We start from the raw sequence: 25,206 nt of genomic DNA, 5'->3' as shown, positions 1-25,206 counted from the left end.
TTCTCATTCGTTTTCTTCTCTCTCAATCTTTCAGCTCTTTGTACATTTTTTTTTTTTTAACAAGATTTCCTTTTCTCTATAGGTCAAAATGGAGGCGGTTACACGAAAAACAAATGTATAGAATCCAAAGCGATTGTACAGGAATTAGAGGAGACAATTGTGGACACCGATAAAACTCTACACTTGTACAATAATAAATAATTTAATATTTAAGTATGCGTATTTATGTAATATTTAAATAAACAATACGGGTAAAACTGATATATTATTATACTTGATGGTATCGTTCAACATGTTTTTTAACGTTAATAATATATATATATCGCCAAATGGTATCTTATAATATTTCTTAGATTTTCCATGAAATATTTTATTAAAAAACTCAACATTTTTTCATACTTACGGTTATGAAATCTCGATAAAGACATAATCAACAATATTATAATATAAAATTAATGAGATATAGTTATATACCTGGATTATCATCTTATCAATACTCTTTTTACAATGTTTTATTTTTAATTTTAAACGATAACATTGCCATCAAATTTGTTTGGCTTATAAAATATTCTTATAGCATTATTTACGAATTTTTTGAATTTTAAATTAATTTTGATATTTAAATTATGTTAATTTTATAACATGTATTAAAATAAATGAAAAGCATCAAATAAGACTTAATTTTTTTATTATAAAATAAATAAGTAGCAGAGATTTAATTTTAAGATCTCTTGGTATCAAAATATGTAGGTAATATTTTTTTGAAACGAAATATTTTAATTTGGGATCACATAATAATTGTAAATTTATTTAATTTTTCAGTTAATGGGAATTTACAACCATGATATTATACTATCTTAGCTGTGTTTAACTTGAAACTGTAAAAATGTATTTGAACCACTAATTAAGGAAAAGTTACAAATGTTGAAAAAATATGAAAATAGTCAATTTGAGAAAATACCTTCGGTTGCCAGGATAAAGTATAGAAAGATAACATTTTAAAATATCATGGTAGTCAACGTATTAAAAGTAACAAGGGTCAGTATATTTTTATCTAGCTGCTTTGTATTTCGATAGAAACGTGTTTCTTAGAATCTTTTACTTAATCTAACTGTGTGTATTATATTTTATCGATATAAGATTTATAACATTATTATAACGTTGCACATTATATAGTTTAATGCACTTGGTTTTATTATTAGCTTCAATATTCATTTTACTCTGAATTTAATTAAATATGAATAATACGAAAAAAAAATGTATTTTGCTTTTTAATTCATTAAATATTCTATCTAATGGCCTGGTAATAGGAATTTATTTCTTTTAAATACCTAGTGCCTTCACAAAATACGATTATAAAATAATTTTCATATTTTTTATTTATAATCAGCATCAGGCTCTTTCAAGCGCGAAATAAATGAAAATTAATTTACATAATATTTTTATACTTATTTTAAATATTATAAGGATAGCATCTGGAAATGTTGATTAAAATAGGTACTTACTTTTTTTAAATATTTTAACATTTACATTTAACTTATCTAAATTGAATTTGTATTTTAATCTATAAAATTTAGGTCATGTACATCAGAAAATACAATCTAATCTTTTAATCTTCTATATCAACCTCGGTAGTATTACATACCAAGTATTGAGTATTAAGGGCTTTTAAGAACATTAAATATAAATTAAAATTGTATTTTAATACGATAAAAGGTAAATTATAACTAAACTATAAACAAAAAATTACATGAAAACTGTAGGAGAACATTTTAATTTAAAATCCAATTAAATGAAAAATGGATCATAGACGGACGTCATTTACTCAGAATCACGAGAAGTATATAAAAAATCTTTTTAAATTCCGTTAAATAGATTTCCATCAAGTCTATTAAAAATAAAAAATGATTTACTTATTATTGTTTATGTATCAATGATTGAGACTATAACCAGTAACGATCGAGCTCAGCGTGAAACCAGTACGCTCTCACAAATCACTATAATATCATAAAAAGAATGATATAATATTGTATATAGTTTTTGAAATTGACTCGGCTCGGGGTGGGAAATAAAACGAACCGAAAAAATTGACCACTGTCCGGGCACCGCATAAAAGAATAAAACGTGCTAGGCCGGCGTTTCAAATAGGCAATATAACGACACCTGTGCGTCCGATAACGTCAGCGGTAAGTATTATCACCGCGACAGGTAATCGAGGATCACCCGGACAAGCAGACACGCGCATCACAAGTATAATAATATATACTTGTTTAAGTTCCAGCCATAAACAATAAAGACTAACGGCAGCGGACAAGGGATAGAGTGGAACAAATATATATATTATGTCAGTGTTGGGGTGCAGGGGGGAGGCTTTACGTGATTTATTAGCCGTACCTTTGGCGTTCGGGACAAACGTCAAGCATACACCCACCCACCAACTTTTAAAGAGGATCGTTTCTTTTTTATTTTGCGGATTTTTTGTCTTTTATATTTATATATGTGTCCGTGCATGTGTGTGTGTGTGTATATATGAGTGTGTGTGCGCGCGCGTGTACTAATGTGGATTAATGAACGTTGCTTTTCGATATTTATTAATCTCCGAGTACTCCAATAAATCAAATCGAAGGGGAAAAAAACGTAAAACAAAAAAACAACGTCATTAATTAATGTTCAACAGAAATTTGTCGTTTTCGTTTTGCCGCGGAACGGTGTGGCGAGGGACGGAGAAAATAAAAGAAAAGTAAAAAGAAAAATATATATGTACGTATATACGAATAAGCCGGTGGCGGGCAGGTTTCAGCTGCCCCCGCCCTGTACGTTCTGCGCCCATGACGGAGAATGCGTGGCGGCACTAACTGCGTTAAATGATTAATAACACTAGGCGAAAAGAACGGAGAAGGAAAACAACCACCGGACCCTTTAGTGGCCCAAAAGCTATCTACCGGAAAATATTACCTCTCTTGTGGAATACCGCCAAGACAACGAATATTATATATATATATATATATATAGTGAGAGATAGATAGTGAGAGAAAAAGAGCGCCTGAGTGGAGGGGATCGACACAAAGAAAGAAATAAAGCGAGCGTTAAAAAAAAAACGGAAGAGGGAAAAAATACAATATTTTTAATTAGATTCGGGAATCACGCGTTCGCTTAAACGAACTAAAACACGTTTTGTTGGTTTTGAGATTCCCAGCAGTAATAATGCGATAAATTATTAACATAATTAATAATGAGATACATTTTTAAACGAGCAGCCCCCAGCAATGTTTTTTATTCGTTTTGTTTTTGTTTTTCATTATTCCGTTATTCGTTAACGAGACGGCGAGGGACGTATCCCTAATAATACCTATACCGTAGGTACATCAGAAATGCCATAATATTCGTTGGTTCGACAATCGACTGCAAATATTATTATATATTATTATGTACAGCCGTGGTTCAGTGGAAACACGCAAAACGCGATTAAAAAACAAGACAAAAAAAAATACTTATTATCTGAGGTTTAATCTTGTCTGGCAGAAAACTTTTAGTAATCTTACCGTCACATCATTATACTGCACTATTACCTAGGTACGTATAAATGTATAATATACTTTCAGTTCTATCTGTACCTACGCATTTGTAATATTAGTTACTTACACTCAAAAGCAGCGTGATTTTCTTTTTCAGATAGAACATTCTATAGCTATGAGATCTCAGTTAGCTAGAATTCTTTATTGATTTGAAAACTTTCAAATAAAAATATTTTAAATACTACTTGAAACATAAAAGTTACGAATATTGAAAAAAATCGGAAAACATTTTTTCCAAAAATATTAGTCGACCTGTGAAAATACGCTTGTCAGACAGGATAAAGTATACTAAAATCACATTCTCCTCAATTTCGTGGCGGTCAACGTATTACGAATAACACGGTTAGTATATTTTTATCAATAGTTGCTTTTTATTTTGACGGGAACGTTTTCTTTGGAGTTCTTTTGGAACTCGATTTATATACTACTATTACATTTTATTAATATAACACATTATTATAGCGTTACAAATTGTATTGTTAACACTTGTGGGTTTTGCTTTTCAATTCATTAAAATAATCTAATAATATCTGATTGTTGAATATGAAAACGTATTCCTTTAAATACCTGTTAGTATGCAAAATATAAAACTGTTTTCGTATTTTTATTATAATAATCAGCATCAGGACTCTTTCAAGCGCGAAATAAATGAAAATTAATTTATATAATATTTTTATACTTCTTTATAAATAAATTGTACTTGAATACGATAAAAAATAAACTTTCGTTACCGGATCGTCAGATTATTATACAGCTTTGCTTCCTACACATAATTTACTTCCAGTCCTGTTAGTACGCGTTTTCGAAACCACCGATTCAATCAGGACGAACGAAAACATGTTTATATAGTTTCACATTACAGACTTTTTTTTTATACGCACAAACAAGTGTTCTTCTTTACGAGATTGCGTCTGACGAACGTAAGACAGTAAAACGTTATTGCGTCTCCGAGTATCTATATAACTTAATATTAATGATAATTATACAGTTACATTCTAATCCACATCGCGATTTGCTTACTTTGCGATACGACTTAGTCTTGCGACATGTATATAATTCAGAGTGCCGACTTAAAACGAAAACAAAATTGATAACATTTGAATTTTTTGTTGCTGTCCATATAATATTTATTTGGCTCGGTTTTTGGAATTCGAGAATTAAATACGAAATACTCGTTTAAATGGGCTCGTATCTATTGAATTGGAACACATTGATAGTTGACGCACAATACGCATACACATCACATTATTATATAATGATTCCTTTTGTCATAGATTCATACTATGTAGCACACTCTGAATACACATTACACACACACACACTTTAGTGTGTATATGAATATGATATAAAATACGGTTACAGGGAAACAAACTCGATTCGGGATAAAAGCAATAAAAAAATGAAAAACTCAACTTGACTAGGTTTTAACTCCAACGTGACACGTAATAACTACGAATTCTATAGCCGCGTTGCATTTTATATGTACGTACACGTTAATAGTAATATAGTTTAAAACGAAATTGATCAAACATTTAAAAATAATAACAATAATATCACATGGAACTGTACAGCGTGCTATATACATACTGCAAGTGGCGTGGCTTTTTTTTTTTATATCATTTGTGTTTTTTTTATAAAATATAAAAACACACATACTTGATGTCATATTATAATATATTATTGTTACGTGCATAACGTATATAATGAATATATCATGGGCAAAGTAATAATTCTATTATTTCGTTAACGTCAAATCGCAGAAAGAGCGTATTTATTATGTATATGTAAAATGCAAATATCCATTATAAATACACATTATACAATATGAAGTCTACCTTTATCCAGATACGACGTATAAATAAATAATAGTAATGTAATATGTATATGTTTATTGTTCATTATTCGTTTTATAAATAACGACTTATCTAGATAAATTTCAGTTCAAGTAGTTTTACCCTAATCCACATAAATTTCTATTTATATGAACATAAACATAATATTATTATGTAAATATTTTACAATTATGCTGTTTTATAACAAAAAAATGTGACTAAAAATTTAAAAATTATAGTATACGAATTTTAATTTATAGTTCATATTTATTTTCGTTTTAATCATAGGTAATTAAAAATATAACACCTAAAGTCGATGATCATTTATCAGTAATATCTACTAAGAATATGTGTACGATAGATTTATTCAAAAACTATTTCAATGCTTTTATAACGTTATGATTAACTATTAAATTTTAATACTTTAATATTTGATTTTTTTTTTTTTTTAATCTATTAATTTCATCATTTTAATCGTCCCAATTAATTATATCTTTATCTGAATAAATTTTTTGTTATTATGTCTCAACAATATTTTGATTTTTTAATTTTTAGAAATCCTTAATTACAATCAATTCATTTTTACAGCAAAAATTATTGTTTAATTTTTTTTTTTTAACCTGAACAAAATAAAATATGATCTTATATAATACAAATAAAAATCATTGTCAACTAGCATTGAATACGACAGACTTTTATTTTCGTTTTGAAGGCTATCCAACGTATACCTTCAGCCCTTGACCCTGAACTTCCGGGGGTTTATGCGTTGTACTCAATAGTCAGTTCTTCCGTTTATTTTGTACTAAAATATATTATATGACACATTCTATGTACCATACACGATGTTTTGAACTTAATATAAACAAAAAATAGCATTTTCAATTTTATTGTTACTAATTTATTTAATTTTATCTAATAGATAGATTTTTTTATAATTAATATCGTATAATATTACACATATATTTGTAATACATTTTTTCCATTAGTATTTCGAAAATTGTTTATTTTAGATAACTTCATTATATTAAATACTCTACGAGAAAAATTTAATTTAAATAATCTTTTAAAAAGTTAACCATAACCAGACAATTATTTTTTTAATTATTGTTAATTAATTATAAAACTTGTAAAAAAAGAAATAAACGATAGTTAAAACGTATATGAACATCTTCTTTTGTAAAAGTGGATTATTCTTGGCGTTTCGAACATATAAAATTGTCAACATTAATCATTTGGGGGGATATATGCACATTTTTTAGCGTGTGTTTGATTAACGACTAGGGTATGTATCTGATGATGAATGTTGTAAATATTATACTTCAAACGTCAAGTTTAATTAAATTTCAAGAATATAAAAGACTTTAGAAATGTTTGAATTTGAAATTAATTTTAATAAAAAAATAAACCAGAATGTGTCTTCTTTTCTGACAATTACGAACCATTTCTTCATTCGCGATTTTAGTAATCTTGTTATCAAGATTTTTTTTAACATTATCATAAAAAAATAAAAAGAAAGATTTCAAATTATAAAAACAGTCCATTATATAGTTTAATACAACAGAGAATTCGTTTTAGATGAACAGCATAAATATTTTTAATGCATTTTTTAATAGGAAATAAAACTTCAACTCATAATACCTTTGAATGAATGCAGAATTAAATATTTTTAAAAGTTTGCCGAAGATTAAAGATATTATTGTTTATTAAAAAGTATCCCTTTTAAATGAAAAAAAAAATAAATTCAAGCACTCAAAGTATAAAATATTTATAATTAAAAACTTAACTTTTTTCGTAAGCGCTTTCTTTATAAATGCGGGGATTTTTTTTTTAAGCTGTAATGCAGTCATACAGTTGTTATACATAATGAAACCATCAATTCAGAAGCGGTGATTATATTTTAATCGTTCCATTCATAAATCACAGCGAGTAAAAACGTTTTTAAAACGACAGCAAACTATAAAAATATAAAAATGAAATATACTTATACATTATACGACACTATAGTCGTACGCGGTAGTTGAAAACTTTCTTCGGTTTGTGCATATTTTTCTTAAGACTGCGTACAATAGCTAACACAACGTTCGATATTATACCCATCCGATATATAGGTAATTATTATAATACCGATCGATTGTAATAATTAGCTTATTATGTTTTGCACACTCGACTAGTATTCGTTTTAAGGGTTTTTACTTTTTGAGTACTTTTCTTACCGTCCCGCAGTCCGCCCTGCACCGTAATCGCACAACAAAACATACCGACAATACAATGATTCTCTAATTAGTTACGAAAACCTATTACAGAGTATAATATAATATCATATTGTTCGGCTGCAATGTATAAATCTCGCCGTACCGTAACAATATATAACATGTACCTATACCGACAAACGTTCTACGGCCGCTCGCTAACGGCTGTCCTCTCAGCGTGTGCCTTTCTTTTCTCAATATAATATTATACAATACATGCACAGATATATGCCTTGCGATATACGCATATAGGCAAATGCACGCCACGGTGCGGTGTGATACGGCCGAGAGGGGTTCGGGAAGACATTTTGTTTTATTTCTCTTTTCGCGTTTTCCTCCTACTCGACCCCGAGGGTCGCCGGGACCGCCGTCACTGCCACCGAGTGTAGAACGTGGCATTAAAAACGTGCGCGCTCGTGTGACGCTCTCTCGTCGTCCTCGTCGTCGTGTACATATAATATACATAACACATATATATATATATAATTCGTATGCGTACGTGTAAGGGTGTGGGATGGGGGTAAAGTTTGCTAGTCGGGGGAAGGGGTGAAGGCGGCGGCGGCGACGGCGGCGGCGGATATTAATCAATAACGGAATTTGGTTTTGTCTGCAGCAACAGAAAGTGAAAGAAGCAGCAGCGGCAGCGGCAGCAGCAGCAGCAGCAGCAGCAGCGCACACAACGCTGTGTGCAGTATATGTATACATGCACACTCAGTCGGAGGTTTTTTTTTTTTTATTTTTATTTTTTATTTTAACTCCCTTTTGCGCCAATGCGAAATGCGAAGGGATCCCGGAGACCCTTTCACTACCCTCCCGCCGATGCCGCCGCCGCCACCCACCCCTTTGGTCGTCTTCGCCGTCGCCGTCGTCGTCGTCGTCGTCGTAGTAGTCGTCGTCGTCGTGCGATGTATGTGCGCAAGCGCCCCCCCGCCGGAGAGAGTGAACGTCGCTATGTACCTACCCTTCCGCGCGTCACCGGTCGCCCTCCTGTTTTCCATATGTAATCTTAACGAGGCTACTTTCTCGCGCCGCGCGCGCAGATGCCATCCCTTCAAGCTGCGTACATGTATATTCCCGCGCACGCACTCACACACGCGCCCGTACACGTATACGCTACGAGAATATTCTATACCAGACGAGCGTCGTGCACTATATATGCACACGACGGTGGAGGAGTCGGTGTAGCGGTTGGCCGGGGGTGGTGGAGGTGGTAGTGGCGGTGACGGAGGTTGCGGTAGAGGTAGTGCTGATGGTATTGTGTATATGTATATACATTTACACAATATCTAATACATACGTATATATATATCGTATACGTGTGTGTATAGGTATGGTATGGGGGATGAGGGTGGCGAGAGGGCGGAAAACGGTAAGAATAAGATGAAATATTCGCCCGAGCCAAAAAAAAGTAATACCGGCGGCCGGGTGAAAATGAAATACCAACACAAATTGCCACAATGTTCGTGAAAAATCCTATTTCGTTCATATATTATTATAGGCCAGTGCGTCTACGTGTGTGTGTGTGTACGTGTGAGTTTTCATTTTGACCAACACGACCACAATAATAAAATTATCGATATTAAAGCCTAAGGTACATATGAATATAATATAATAGCATAGTTGTACCTGTGTAGTGTTGTATAGAATTGGCTGCTCACATTAGTGAACGCAAAAAATTTTTAATTGATTTTAGTGTACACAAAAGGTGTACGCCGATCGAAATGTTTATCAATCGTCGTATTGCTTTAATACGGCGGTTCTTAACCTTTTTCGAATGACGGAACACTTAAAATTTTATGAGGTTTTCGCGGAACACAGCCGTAAAATAAAACAGTAATTATATTAATTTTTTAATTGTTTGATATATTATTAAACAATAAATGTATAGCATAAAACAATTTGGAAATATGTTAGTAAAACGTCTAACTTTTATCATTGTGTTTTGTTTTAAAAGTCAAAATGTTAAGAGAATAAAACTAGAAATACTAAATAAAAATTTTTTCACTGATTTTAAAATTATGTCGGAACACTTATATTAAGTCCGTGGAACACTGGTTAAGAACCACTGCTTTAATAGAACGTTTCGAGTGTTTTCGACTTTCAAATATTATGTTCAATGTTTACATGTTTATGTATATAAAAACACTGAAAACAGACTTCTTAAATGTATACTCTACAATTTAATTTCATAGACAATCGATATGGATTTTATTATATTTTTTTTCGGAGTAACAGCATATTGTATAATTTAATAATTTATAACAGTATAAATAATATAAAAAAACGTCACTTTTCATTCAATAATGTACACCTACAGTAAAAGTTTTAAAAAAACTGTCGGGACACTTTTTTTCAAACAACTTTTTTTGTGATGTTTTTCTAAACTATCAATTTTTTATTAGATCATAACTTTAAACATAACGTGATTCATAAGTTAAGACATATCAAATATAATGTAGGTAGGTATCATACTTTAACTCAAATCGTAATAATATTTTTTTTTTAAGTCTACTTATGTAAATTCCCTGTAATCACCAATAGCCATTATACTACTTCGGATGTAGGTATATTTAATAAAATAATAACAATAACATAATATACCTAAATAAATATTTACAGTTGATCAAATTAATCAAAAATTATAAAAATGTTTACTTAGTCATTTCAAAGTAATTTTATTCGTTGTGGCCTATGGAAATATTTATAATCACTTACCTATATTTTATGATAAGGGTATTAGGTACTCGAATAAAAAATATAATGATATTCTTATACATTATACTTATTATTACCTGTCTAAACACTCTAAACTATTTGTAGTTATTGAACTCTCGCTATAAGAACAACAGAAGTAAAATATAACATATACGTTATTGAATATTGATATTATTATGAAGTTGTTTTATTAGTACTACCAATTTGATAGTAAATAAAAAAACCATATACAAAGTTTAATTTAATATATTCCTAGCACGAATGTAATTTAAATTTGATATTATATCATTTTATGCACGATTTTAATATACCATGTGCATATAGATGTATATGTATAATATATAACCGTATTAACATTATTACAATAAACGTTTAAAAATATTACCCAAATATAATACTGATATTTTATAATTTTCATTAGTACGCCACTATATAATTTGTAATCATGATATTTTTCTTCTTATATGCCAATCTATGATTTTCAAAAGAATATGCTTATTAATTTTACCAGAAATAAATGAATGTTGCATCTAAAAATAATGATAATATTTTAGTGTATTCCTATTCCACATGTTATATCTAAATACATATAAGTATTACAAAGCAATAATTTAGATTTTTTCTGAAAACACGACTCACATAATTACTGTTATTCAAAATGAAAGTATGAACTTCCATCCGGATATTTTTTTTTTATTATTATTATTATTTTATCTGTGTTTAATTCATTTTATTAATTCAAAGATTCTTTTTAATTTATTAAATTACGAAACCTAGGTGTCGTAAAATATTAGTGATATAACAACCTATATTATAATAATTGATTAAGTTAGTTCGTAAGTAGAAAAAAAAAATACAAAGAATATGTTTACAGTTTAATTGTTGGATTAAAACATTTTAGAAGAAATAGGAAAATATTTGTTCAAAAAAAAAATGCCTAAAAGTAAAAAGAAAAATGTTTTATGAAATTTAAATTTATGTTAAACCCAAAAGGATATAATGTATCATAATACTTTAACAAAACATTTCTTTTAAATATCAACGCATAATATTATAGGTAATGTTATTATCGTTATAGACTTAGTGTCATTACTTCAAACAGCTTCAGTGCCGAAATTTTTATTCCGTTGTTTTTCGCCAATGCAAATTTATAATAGTAGTATAAAGGTAGTAAAATCCACAGTGGAATGACTTTTAAAACACAAGACGCGTGGTTATTACGAGTGTTACAATAGAATAGCCACGTTATACTGTCATTTTAGTAGTTTTTCATTTTCTTTATTACTATTACTTCTTTTTTACAATTATTTCAGACGTCCCCGCGGACTGCGTATGAAAAATCGAGTTTGTTGTTTGCAATTACGCGAACGCGAAATCTCATTAACGTTCTAGTGAGAGGGAAAATAAAAAATGTGTCAGCCCACGGCTGTTTAATTGGCAGTAATTTGTCATCGGGTTATTTTGGAAAACGGTTTTTGCAGAAGTTATCCTCTATATTTTCAGAAGGATGGGAAAGCGTAAGAAAATTATAAAAGTAGAACGTTGATTGATTACCTGGTCGTTAAAAAAGTATACACCAACATTAATTAAGACAAATATCGTTACGCTTCTCGACTTTTGAAAACTACTCCCACCCTCACCATGCCGGCCGGTAAAAAATTTATGAATTTTTTTTTTTACAAAAACTTTTTTCTTTTTTACGATTATTATTCCGAACGAAATTAATGACTCAAAATTAATAACCATCGCAGCGTGTACAGAGTAAAGAAACAGCGATAAGACGATGATGAAGAAGAAAAAACTCCCAACTTTTATTATTATTCGGATGCGGTTACCGCACTCGACTATAAAACTAAAGTCGCTCGAGAGTTCTTAATTTTTCGTCATCGCGTACAACTTTAATATTCATTAAAAAAAAAAAAACCCTTGACGACACGGTGGGGATGTGGCGACGAGAAGTGAGTAGATTTTTCCACTCGCCCGAAAAAACTCGTGTAAAATGAATAAGCAGGAGACCGGGGAAGTTAATGAGATTTTTAAATTAGATTTTTTTTTTTTTTTTAGCTCTTCTTCTTCTTCATCGTCTTTTGCCTGACCGGGAAAATTATGGTGGTAATTTTCTCCACTCTCGATGGAGGGGCGCGGCTGGCAGTGCGGTGTGTATATCTTTTCTTTAACTTTTTTTTTTTTTTTGTTTCCTCCGCTGTACCACTCTCGAACAGAGATAATCGAAATTTTATTGTTCGGAAAGATAACGAGGGTGTTTTTTGCGAGAAGATGCACCATCGTTATATTATTATTTATATATATTATATGAGATATAGACGCATAAAACGTAACATAGTATTATAATGATTTTTAATGCGAACCTGCGTGCGGAGGAAGAAAACGCGATATAGCTCATCGGATTAATTGCGCACGGAGTTATGATGGCCAACCGAGTCCAACACGCCGCGCGTTTAACGACTTCGAAATTATATTATGCAATGATATAATAATAATAGAAACACAGTTGGATGTTTTAGTGCTTATAATCGTTCGCCCGCAGACAGCACTTTATATTTTCGGTCTCCAGAAACTATGTATTTATCTTTGTACTTGACTTCGACTGCAATAATTTGAACGAAAAACACGCGATCGTTTTTATTTTTAATAATTCGTGGTATATAATAATATATAATAGTTAAGTAAAATATTTTAAGCTAAATGTGCACTAATTATGATGAATTGATGAATGTTTTCTTGTTTAATTTTGGAAAATGTTATTGTATCATAATATTTAATTAATGTATTTGGTCACATTATATTATTATAATAGACATATACCTAGTCCAAATCAATTGTAAAGCATAAAAAATATTATATAGTTAATAATTACCGGCATAATATATTACATACAACATAAATAAATGAATAACATCGAAGAAAAAGTCATATAAATTGTATATAAATAGGTACTTACATTCATTCTATGGAAAAATGTGGTCAATACTATTTTTTATTTTTTCAATGATGACAACATACGTCTTATGACCTCGTATTTAGAATCAGAAGGTTTTTAGATAATTGTAATATATAATAAGATTTCGAACAAGTTACCCATAGTTATATAAATACTTATAACTATAAATCGCGTATTAATGTATTAATGTTTATCCGATTTTATGTATTATAGTCAATATGGTTCATAAATATATTAATATATAATATTGCTATTATAATGCATTAGGTATATATTATGTACACCTAATTCATAAATTTGACAACTGAGCTATCAGTTCTGCAGAATAGTGAAAATTGTATTGCTGATTTCATATTATAATAATTATTTTTTTCGAGTTTAGCATAATATATTTATGCCTATGTAATATGAATAATGCATAATATACTTATGTACAGTTTAAAACTTAATAAACATATCATGTACAATATTTAAATAACTGTAATTCTAAAACTAAACAATTAATTATAAAACCTTAAACATGTTTATCAATTAACACGAGAATATCCGTTATTTTTATATCACACGTTGGTTTAATATAAATATCGTCTAATTATTAGAAACTAAAAATATTTCATACAGCACTATATTTGACATTCTCCGTTTATCATCTATTTATAATATATAATATGTATTACAGGGATGACAAACTTGTTACTCGCGATACTCACAATTACAACGATTTCCGTTTTTTCGTTAAAAAAAAATATCCGCTCTGCGTGTATCTATTCTATTTTATGTTTTTATCTAAACTAAAATGTATTATGGTTAAGAATTGTCTTTACTTATAACTTATTTTTAATTTCAGTGTATATTCATACATAAAGTAAATAATATATAGTGTAATATGTTTTATTATTGTTGTATTATTATGATTAAATGGAGCTTAATAATATTCAGTGTATAAACATGTAAAATTGAATCGGAGAAACGTCGAATTTTAATAAAAGAAATGTTTTGTTTTTAAAAACAATAAATATTTATCTACATAAAACGAAAATAATAACAAAACGATAAAATATAAAAAGTATACAAACCTACTGTAATATATACACTTAATTATATTTTGTTTATCATGTCAATATATATATATGCCTTGTTGTACTATACGCCATGTCGCTTTATAGCTACATAATATATTACATTATATTATGTTAAATTGATAACATACTCAGCACAAAGAATATAATATACATACATATAGGCGTATAAACACAGAAGTCACGGAAGCCGGAAATAGTAATGCGTATATGTACCACGTACGTTTATCAATGGCTAAAAGGCCAGTGCACCTATATAAATATATATATGTACAGGTATATATACGTTTCCAACTAACTTTTTCTTTTTAAATTATCCCACGGATCGTGGGCGAACCGTAGATATGTTCAAAAATTGTAAAACTTTTATACATATAATATCGATATTCTTTGTCCGTGCATGTGTATTGTGTATACACTATATACGCATAACAATTGTTACAATAATTCGGGCGATAAATTTCCCGCGTGGTGTACTTACTCTAAAAGCATATATTATGTATATTATTATTATAAAAATAAATGAATATTCTTAAAGTCCTCTATATTATACTGTAGAAAATTTACATAACTACCTATATATCTATTAACTTTCGTACAATATTATAATGTATACATGATACATATTATTATTATTGTAAGATGAGTTGGTATAAAAAAAACGTACTTAATAATAATAAAAATTTACGACTCGTATTTAACGAGAATATGTTATATAATATAATTGATATGTTCAATATGTGTATCCTAAATTTATTATAACCGAACGCTACAGCTATAGTTTGTTTATATTTATATATGTGGAGTATTTTTTTTGAAGCCAATATCCTAAAACGGAATAAATTATTTTGTTATAAGTTTATAATACATGCATAAAATAATATAATGTCGGTACCAATATTATGTGTTAATTAAATGTATAGGTACTGTAAACTGTCGCTATACCTTATAAACACGTATAATAGTGCCAAAAAATATTACTTAACAACAACTAACAAGTGATAAATAACATTTCTGCACTGTTGCTACTGCACCCATCATGACTCTATAGTAGTAAACACCTGCTGAGTCATGAATTATGTACAACAATTATTTATGTTGTATTTAATTTTAAAATAAAACGACTTTTTCATTACTTTTTGAACCATTTATATCCACGTCAACGACCCAACGGCTCAGTCGAGCAAGGGGCACATTATGAGAGGGCATTATATAATCATATGGCCATTTATGCAAATATATATTATAATATATATTTACGATATCGTTCTGAATCACTGGTCGAGTAAGTAACACCGCTTAAAAATTTAAAACCCTTAAAACTTCTTTATCGATATTAATTATTTAACTAATAATATTATAATAATATCATAATTATCATAATCCGCTCTCATAATAATAATAATTTACACGCGTTACTGCGTCTCTCTCGCGGATTTGACGTTAAAAAAACAAAGGTAGCCGCAGCATCGCGTACAATATATATAATACGACATAATAATATATTATATTTTTAGGTGTATATATAATATATACGCGATATTAGACTGTTACGTGCGGGTGCGGTGCGCGCGCGAGAGAAAGGGTGGAAAGTAAAAAAAAAAAAAAAAAGGCGAAAGACCTCGCGAAAAAAGGGATGTCGAGAGTTGACAGTGAAATGCCGAATGTTAAAGTACGATAAGCGGCGACGGTCGGGGGTGGGGGCGAGGCGGCGCGGGTGCCCGTCGGCGCTTTAATGCGGAGGAGCGTCATTTGTAGGGCCGTCCCGGTGCGCTTGCATTGGTCCTCCATCAAAAGACGAGACCCGCGCCATGTTGCCCGCAATTATACACACACGCACGCACGCACGCACACTGCACGTCCGACGGGCGGCACATCTCCAACACCGTCGCCGCCGCGATTTTCTCCCACGCACGCACATTCATTACGACAGCTGTAGTTGACGACACTTCCGACACGATATAATACTATTATAATAATATCATATACACACACACACCGGATACCGTGTACCTACCTATATATTAGGTACCCGTTTATAATTCGTATTTAGACGCATAACGACGATATAATAATCGGACCTATATAGGATTTATAATTAAATTATGCAATGAAAAATAGTAAATTAATTTTTTTTTTAATTTGCAAAAAAAAATATATATATATAGGTATATATTTTGAATAGCTGTTATGTAAAAACTGATCACAAATAATACACTCGAGTATTTCGTCATCAGTATAGCGGTTTTGATGATTTATTCGTTTGTAAATTATTTAACATCACTTTCACTTTCGACCGTATCAGTTCGTAAATAGTACACGCGTTTATACGACAAATAAATCAATAGTATTATATAGATCTTCATTAGATAAATACGATTTTACTATTTTATATTAATTATTTTCAAATAAATAGTAACTGAGAAACTCTAAACATGCGCTTATATAAATGTCGATTAAGCTATTCAAAACAAAATTTCCGATTAAATTCAGTACGTGCCAAACGTGGACAATACTACTGTTCTAATGCATAGAAATTCTTGCCCTACTAAAATTAATAAGTAATTTCAAATTACGTAAGCACTATACATTAGGTACACCTACAGATGATAATTCTATTTTTTTTTTAAGTAAGGTACCCATATAGTGTATGCAGACAGACGATAAAAAAGGTCAATCGTCGTTAGAAAAGATTAAATTTTTTTCCTCTAGCGTATCATACTATTATTGTCATATATTTTTTTTATATATTTTAAAGTAATATACATAAACTATAATATGAATACGCGATAACCGAACCACAACGCCATACCGACGTCATATTCTCAATATATCATACACATGTATTTAACTGCAGATTTAAGGTAAATTAATAATAATAATTTACTAGCAAATAAGTCAAAAGTGGTGAAAAATATAGTTTTTCAGTCTAAATATAAGGATAAAATTCGATGTGAGATCGATCAAACTCTTACAGTTATACTTCATATAATATTTATTAAACACATTTTTTTGTTTACATTGTTATGCCTATTATTGTTGTATTAGTTAAATTGCTGTTCACAAGTCACGTTTCACCATTATTTTGTTTGTAGCTTATCAATAATATACAAAATATATATTCGCAAAAAAATTACTAATGGCTGAATGTCGATTGTTCGTAAATAACATTAAGTCATGTGTTGTTAATACAATATTTAAAAATGTCAATAATCCAAATAGAAAATGTGTGTAAAGGAAAATATCTAGAAAATCGTAATCGTGAAAGCAGAGGACCGTTTCACATGATTTATAATATATATATATATAAAATACTGCAAAATATATATAAAATTTTATTACTCATGAGTATTGCATTTATACGCACGTACGTTAAAGTAAGATAGTGTGAACGTGTGATATCTATACATATCACTATATATATTATATATAGGTTAATATAATGACAGTCCGAAATCGCATTTGCAGCAAGTCAAACCGACAGAGCGAATACCGACAAGTCGACTTTTTTCTCGTATATAAAAATAGATATACAAATAATGGTTACTTCGTAAGTGGTAAGCGACGTATCTATACATCACACGTATTAAGTATATATATATAAGATTTTTGTGACACAAAATATCGTTGTGCTCAATGATTATGCATATTTTATACACTAGGTGTATTATGTATATAACGTACATTGGTAAGAATCAATGTTTATATATAATATTGACATTATCCGTTCTTTAGTACTGCAGGTAGATGTACCTTACTGCCTTCTCCTCATACGAGTTTGAAATCGATATTTTTATTTCGCCAAATTATGAATATACTATATAAATAGAACTTCGAAGCTCCACCTGTTATATATAATTGTTTTATATTGACAAATAATATATAATATACATTAAACGACTATTAAAAAATATTATATTATTTTTATCGGTTTCGTACATTCCTATCGCACAATTATTCGTATAATTATTTTATCGAAACTGTATCGAGAACACGCATAATACAACGTAAAAGGTGTATATACGCATACGTTTTACCCTTTAGCGGCTATACGATATATGCGTATAGGACGAGTTATTCAAAATATTATCAGTTGTATCATATCGTGTTAATCCACTTCGAACACGCCTAAGCGTTTGCTGCACAAATACAAAGTGACGTTTATCTTTCGTCTTGAAACCGTCTCCACATTTTCCCTGATATATAGGGTTTTATTTCCAATTTCTCTCCCCCTCTCACACCGTCAAACAAGTATTTTGTTCAATGCCTGGTTCGCGACGAAAATATATAAAACCAGCGCGCCCTGTATACATATAATATACAACACACACACATACACAGACACACACATATACGTTTATCCGTATCATAATTTAAATTCGAATTGTTAATAATGTACTCGGTTCGGATAGAAAGAAATGTTAATGGTCCCCGCCGTATAATAGTACCTATTGTGTATTAGGCCATCATCAGCAGTGCTTTGTATATATACATTATTATATATGATATTATATTATACTTTACGTCCGAGTTGTACGGTCAAATACTTTATCTAACGTCATTTATTATACAATAGACGGAAAGCTCACAGTGAACCGAATAATTGAGGTATTATTTCCTCTCAGACAAACTTTAAGAGTCGTAAAGATTTTTTTTTATCGTGTCCTATTTGTACTAATGTTGAGTTGGCGACGTCGTAAATTAAACTATAATTTAATGGAGGACGAAACGGTATAGACCGACGAATGGGAACAACAAAATAATAAATAAACGATCACCGCGTACCCACTAAAGATAAAATTATATTATCGAACAGAATGACCAAAAATGTCTTCGTAAATATTTGTAACCAAAGAGTACACGAAAAATACCAAAATAATATATATTAAAATTATATAATAGTAGTATATCTAATAAATATACTTTTATAATTTATTTGTGAAATTATGTAAATTTGTGTATAAAATTAAAATATAATACCTGTATAGTATAATATGTATTCAGTGACTTATAAATAATATACACTCCGATTGAAAGCAGCAAAACCTAAAGATAGCATAACGTACTACCTATGCGGAAATGTAACAGTATTAACATTAAATCTTTCGAGTGGTCCAGGAAATGACCAGAAAATTGGACATCATTGCAATTTATTCACGTTTAAGTTTCACTTTTATTTATTTGTAACTTATACTATATGTATGTATAAATAACTTGCGACACATAATATTATTATGTTTAAACATGACAATAATATGATACCATAAAAGTATGTACGGGAATGTTTTACGCGCTGTACGACGACGCGTTTAATGTAATCGAATCCAGAAACACTGTTTTTATTGTCCACAGATAAAATCACCTATAGGTGCATACTACACATGTATAATATCACATGTGTACACCTATCGTGAGATTGTACATAAACTTCGTACGTTTACTATTATGTATTATAAGTGTGTGAACTTCGAAAATTGTTTGCTCGAGTAAAATTTGAATATCGAAATCGAATCCATTTTGAATAAATTTACACGTAGTGTGGTGTGGTCAGGTACACATTATTACATTATAATATTATGTAGAAACAATACCCAACACTATATAGTAATACCGTGTGGCTGCCGTATAAATGCATAATATTATATTATACTGTACATCGTGGTTTTTACCTATATATAATATTATCCGATTATTATTATTTCCTTTTTAGGAGCGATCGTCTTGGGTCATCGCAGAGTCGTGTATACCGACATCGCACGCCGTTCTCGATATGCGTTTTTAACGCTTTAAAAATAAAATAAAAAAATTACATACTATTTTTTATACAATTTTTATACAGTTTATTCGTTTCCGTGTACTCTCTGTCAGGGATACACGCGTATATACGATTTTACATGGACTCAAAACTCTTCGTGTGCAATGAAAACTGTGCAAACGTCGCCGTCGTTTTTAGCTTACTACCGCGGTTAAGTACACACGACGAAACGACAACAATCCGGGGGATTTACAACTGAACGACACGCGTGGTACATCGAAATTGACAGTTGGCCGAAGAAAAGTTTTTATATATATATCCATTATCCACAAACACGTCCGTTATACTTGTGTTTTCCCCGAGTCCATATCATATATATATATACAATAAGTATCGCAGTTACACGACCACGTGGTGCACTTTCAACCCGATGTATATAGATATATATATATTAACATGAGTATATACCTACTATAAACAAAATATTTTCAAACTACAATTTTCGACGGACGCGTTTAAACTGTAAGTCACGTTTTGCATGCTCTGGTAAATCAAAAGAAAATATGAGCGCATTTCCTTCCTTTCGCTTTTGATTTTCTTTTGAAATTTGACCTGACCACCCCCCCCCCCCCCGCATCACACCAACCCCCTCCCCGATCGTCGTTTGTTATTGTTTCTTCTCTGTGGCACATCATAGCCCTTTGGTATTTTTCACGCCGTAACCGTTCTCATTAAAATCAAAAGTATAGAGCATAAAAAAATCTCCGACAGTCACTGATCCAACTTGTTCTCCTCTTCCTTTTGTTCTCTGCGCGGCGGTGGCTCCCTTTTATAAAAAGGCGTCATCCGAAAGCACTCTTCTCAGAAACGTTGTTCGTATATATAAACATATCGATCTACGCGTGCGAAAAAAAAAATACCGTAGAAGAATAAGAAAACACCATTCAATTGCCTTCGTTTCCATAAACAGTTTTGAGGGCAAAAGTATATCTACTCTCGAGGTATACATCATTATTATTACGACGGAAACGTCATGACGAGAAGAAGTAAAAAAAAACTTAGTTTATTCTGCATGTGCATATGTGGAGCGGGAGTGAGTGTGTGTGTGTGTGTATGTGTGTACAATATTATATATGTTGATAAATATTCGTCGATTTACCAAGACGTTTCCCAAATCTAATAAGACTCTTGCACCAGGTATATATTCTCGAGTTCGTGTTAACATTTTTATCCAGTTTAAATTCAAACCACTCGAATCAAGCTTTTCGCTCCCATTCACCGAATAACGTATAATACATACGAATACGTCATATACTCGTAGAAAGTCGTTCTTGTGTGTATTATAATGTATTATGCGTATTATAATATTATTAAAATATGACGTATATAATTAAATTTATTTTCCGACAGTTCAATGGTTGTTTTTTCTTTTAATTTTTTTTTTCTGTTTACAAGTTAATTTCCCACCCTCCCAATCAAATTATTCCATTAATTACGAAGTCCTTAAAAAAAAAAAATCCCCCCTCACCGTCGCCGCCATAACGACGCTCGTAATTGGACCGTTTTTTCTTGGCAACAAGCAATTAAAAAAAAAAACTAAGTCGAAAGAAAATAAATAAAAGATCTTCATCCCGCGTTTGTGTAACCGGATACCAATTAAAACCGCGGAACGAATTTCGACGAAAACCGCCTTTTTAACTTTGTGAGGTTTAATAAAAGAAAAAAACACCCACTCCAACGGAGATTACAACTACTGTGGATTTTTATTATTACTATTATTATTATTCCGGGGTACGAAAAGTTTTAACGAGGAAAAATAAATTAAGAAACGGCGACGACGACGACGACGACGGGAGCATTAATTTCTTGATTTCTCGAGTGGCGCGAGGGGAACTCAAGTATTTTTTTTTCCTTTTTAATTAATATTACAAGGGTCTTTTTATACTTCTTATTACTGTACATTAATCTGCGTCTCGCAGACATTAAGCGTTTTTAATCCTATACACGACGCCTTCATTTATCACCCTGAGAAAGATAAAGTCAAACCCCGAGCAACATTAGCGGGGAGACGCATACACCCATCAAGATATACATTTAACACACATATTTATACATGTATATATATATAGATATAAATACAGTAAGTATATACAATCGCTGCCATCACACGTTAACTATACAACGAATAATTATATTTTATAATCATATTCTGTACACTCATATATAATATATATATTATATATATTATATACATACATATGTTTATGTTTATTTATTTTACATATACTATTTATAAGAATATATTTTACCTGTACGTGTTTTATATAACTGCAAAACTTGTATCGTCGCCGTCATCGTTAGTCAGCTTACACCACGATACGTCGCACAAACGCACAACATTTTTCAGGCACACATCGAACCGATCTGGTTCGATTTTTTTAGTAGGTCAGGGTGTCGACAATAGTACACACGGGGGTAAAATATATAGGAGTAATAGTAGTAGTAATAGTAGTAGTTTTTTTTTATGCCGTTGTGAGCCAGACTCTGAGGGGTCGAAAACTACTATGTGTGACCCCACTGCGTACATGTGCGTGTGTGTGTGTGTTTGCAGCATGGTGTTCAGGGTCAGGCCAGACAAACGCAAAAAAAAAAACACACCCAGATAAACAACAGTTTAACAACGCGCACAAAAAAAAGCTTAAAAAATAATGTCCTTTCCGGATGTCGAAGAAAAATAAAACACCGTCTAAACCGTTTTCTCTAATCGGCCATTACAAATAGTGTACCTACATGATAGTTAGGTACACCTTATCTAGACGTCCGGGTTTATCGATTCTGGGGGGAGGGGGTCGCGACGGTGACGAATTCCGTTAAAATCGTATTGTATTATATACGTATACACGATCGTTTTGATTGCATCGAATCAAGTGTTAATTTTTGTATGCTGAAAAAGCAAAATTTAAATATTTAATACTTTTTATTTGAAAGAATAAAGGCATGCATACTATATAGGACGCCGAGCACTGCACTAACAGTTTTTATTTTATTTTATAAACGTGAATGTATAGGTAGTACACTGTATAACATTATAGAAACAACAAATTTCCATTAAAAAATAAAAAAGACTGTACTTCTGTCCGTATATATTATAATAAGCTAATGTTTTCTAGAATACGTAATAAACTCGAGGATTTTTAAAACTTTTAATGATAGAAAATCGATGTAGAATTTATCAATCGTCAAAATCGACCAACAAAAATAACGCGTATACGAAAATTTCTAAATTGTCATCAACCTCACAAATTCTATAGTAATAATAATATGTTATAATTCTTCGTAAATATAATCTTATTATAAATGCTTCTTAAAAAGTCTTTATATAGGACATATCGCCACTATAACCGTACAAGTAAAGATAATTACACGTTAATTAGTAACTAATTTAATGTGTCAACTAAATTGTTTAATCGATAAATATTTCATTTTTCGTTTGTTTTATTTAAAATAATTGGACCTATACATAACATGATTAAAATTAAACATCAATAATTGATTTATTATAGTGTTTTTTAACTATAGTTATAAATATATATAAAATCTAGTCGTTGTTTGTAATTCAACTTATTATTTTTTTAAATCAACTATTTATATACTTTAACCGATTAAATTAGTTCACTGGTTAAAACATTAACTTACGAGTAAAGACTGAAATTCAATAATTTAAAAAAAAAGTAACTTTTTAACTCAACTTTATACTAGTCGTTTCCCATGACATTTGCGTAGAACATACCATCCTACGTAACTCGTCAATATTATCGTAAATAATATTATAATGTTCAGCATCTGTAGATTTCTAATTGTATAAATGTACCTACTGCATTTTTATTATCAGTTCTATTACGGTAAATGCTAATAATAATACTATTAAAATAAGCGCGACCTACGCGAATATACATTTTATACAAAGAGTTGGTAAGTATTCTGCTACATGTGAGTAAATGCATACATGTACCTATGCGCTCAATAATAATTATTATAAAATCGTGAGATGCGAGTAGGCGGGTTGAATAAAGAATATTTTAATAACCACACAATGTTCATATTATTATATAATTTATATAAAGAGATTTAATTATGTACATATTATTTTGATCACAATTTGTGACAAAATTAAAAATAAGACTCGATCCAACATCTCCGAATTCTCAAGATAATGTTTCATCGCTATATTGTAAACAGATAGTAAGTACGTATAAAATATTGATAAATAATAAATGAATATTACACCTCTAACCTAACCTTTTGGATATTTGTTCTTCTACATTTTTTTTTAATTATTATACAAATGAACGAAAAGCATACAGATATTAATTAAATTGGAAGAGTAATAAAGTTAAAAATGCTAAAATCGTATACTTGATTTATAAAAAAAATTATCCTAGAAAGGTAGTGACTACTATTATACCAAGAATTTTATACCTAGTCGAAAACCCTTCCCGATTGGACTTATTGAAATACGAGTTATACAATATTAATATTAGTTGTATTACATATTAATAATATATTATAGACAGTGAGTCGTAGGTACCGTATATTTACCTTAATACATGTTGTTTTGAAATACGGCCATGTAAAAATATTATTATCAACCTACTATTATTATTGGATAATATAAAAAAACCGAAACTTTGATTATGATCAATACTGGTTTTTGGTTTATGAGCTTAGTTTAACTTAAAAAAAAAAAAAACGAAATTGCCGATTATGTTATACTGTTATTTGCTTTTAATTTTCTCGAAAATCTGATAAACCTTCATAGTCAAGTCACATAGAGCTATTTTGTATTTTAAATTTAAAAAAAAAACAGAAGCTGAGAACGCTAATAATATTTCTGTTCGGTGCATGATTGTGTGCGAAGACAAACAAACTACGAAATACGTTCTGTATGTATAAAACAATATAATTCGCCACGATCGAAAACACTGAGATTTAACCGCTACACGTATGACATATCTAATATATAACTTTCACACCAAAAA

At 30.3% G+C, this 25,206-nt stretch overlaps 1 long non-coding RNA gene across 1 annotated transcript in view; it reads right to left on the bottom strand.

Moving 5' to 3' along the window:
• LOC126554728 (uncharacterized) overlaps positions 1-22,685 on the bottom strand; it is a 33,318-nt gene extending 10,633 nt beyond the window's left edge. The window contains exon 1 of the long non-coding RNA XR_007606717.1: positions 22,477-22,685. This is a non-coding gene — a long non-coding RNA (uncharacterized LOC126554728). The remainder of the gene's footprint in view (positions 1-22,476) is intronic.
• Between the last annotated feature and the right edge of the window lie 2,521 nt (positions 22,686-25,206).

The sequence above is a fragment of the Aphis gossypii genome, chromosome 1, assembly GCF_020184175.1.
Source record: "Aphis gossypii isolate Hap1 chromosome 1, ASM2018417v2, whole genome shotgun sequence".
Taxonomy (NCBI): domain Eukaryota; kingdom Metazoa; phylum Arthropoda; class Insecta; order Hemiptera; family Aphididae; genus Aphis; species Aphis gossypii.
The sequence above is the reverse complement of the archived record's forward strand: the minus strand, read 5'-3'. Positions and strand labels throughout refer to the sequence as shown.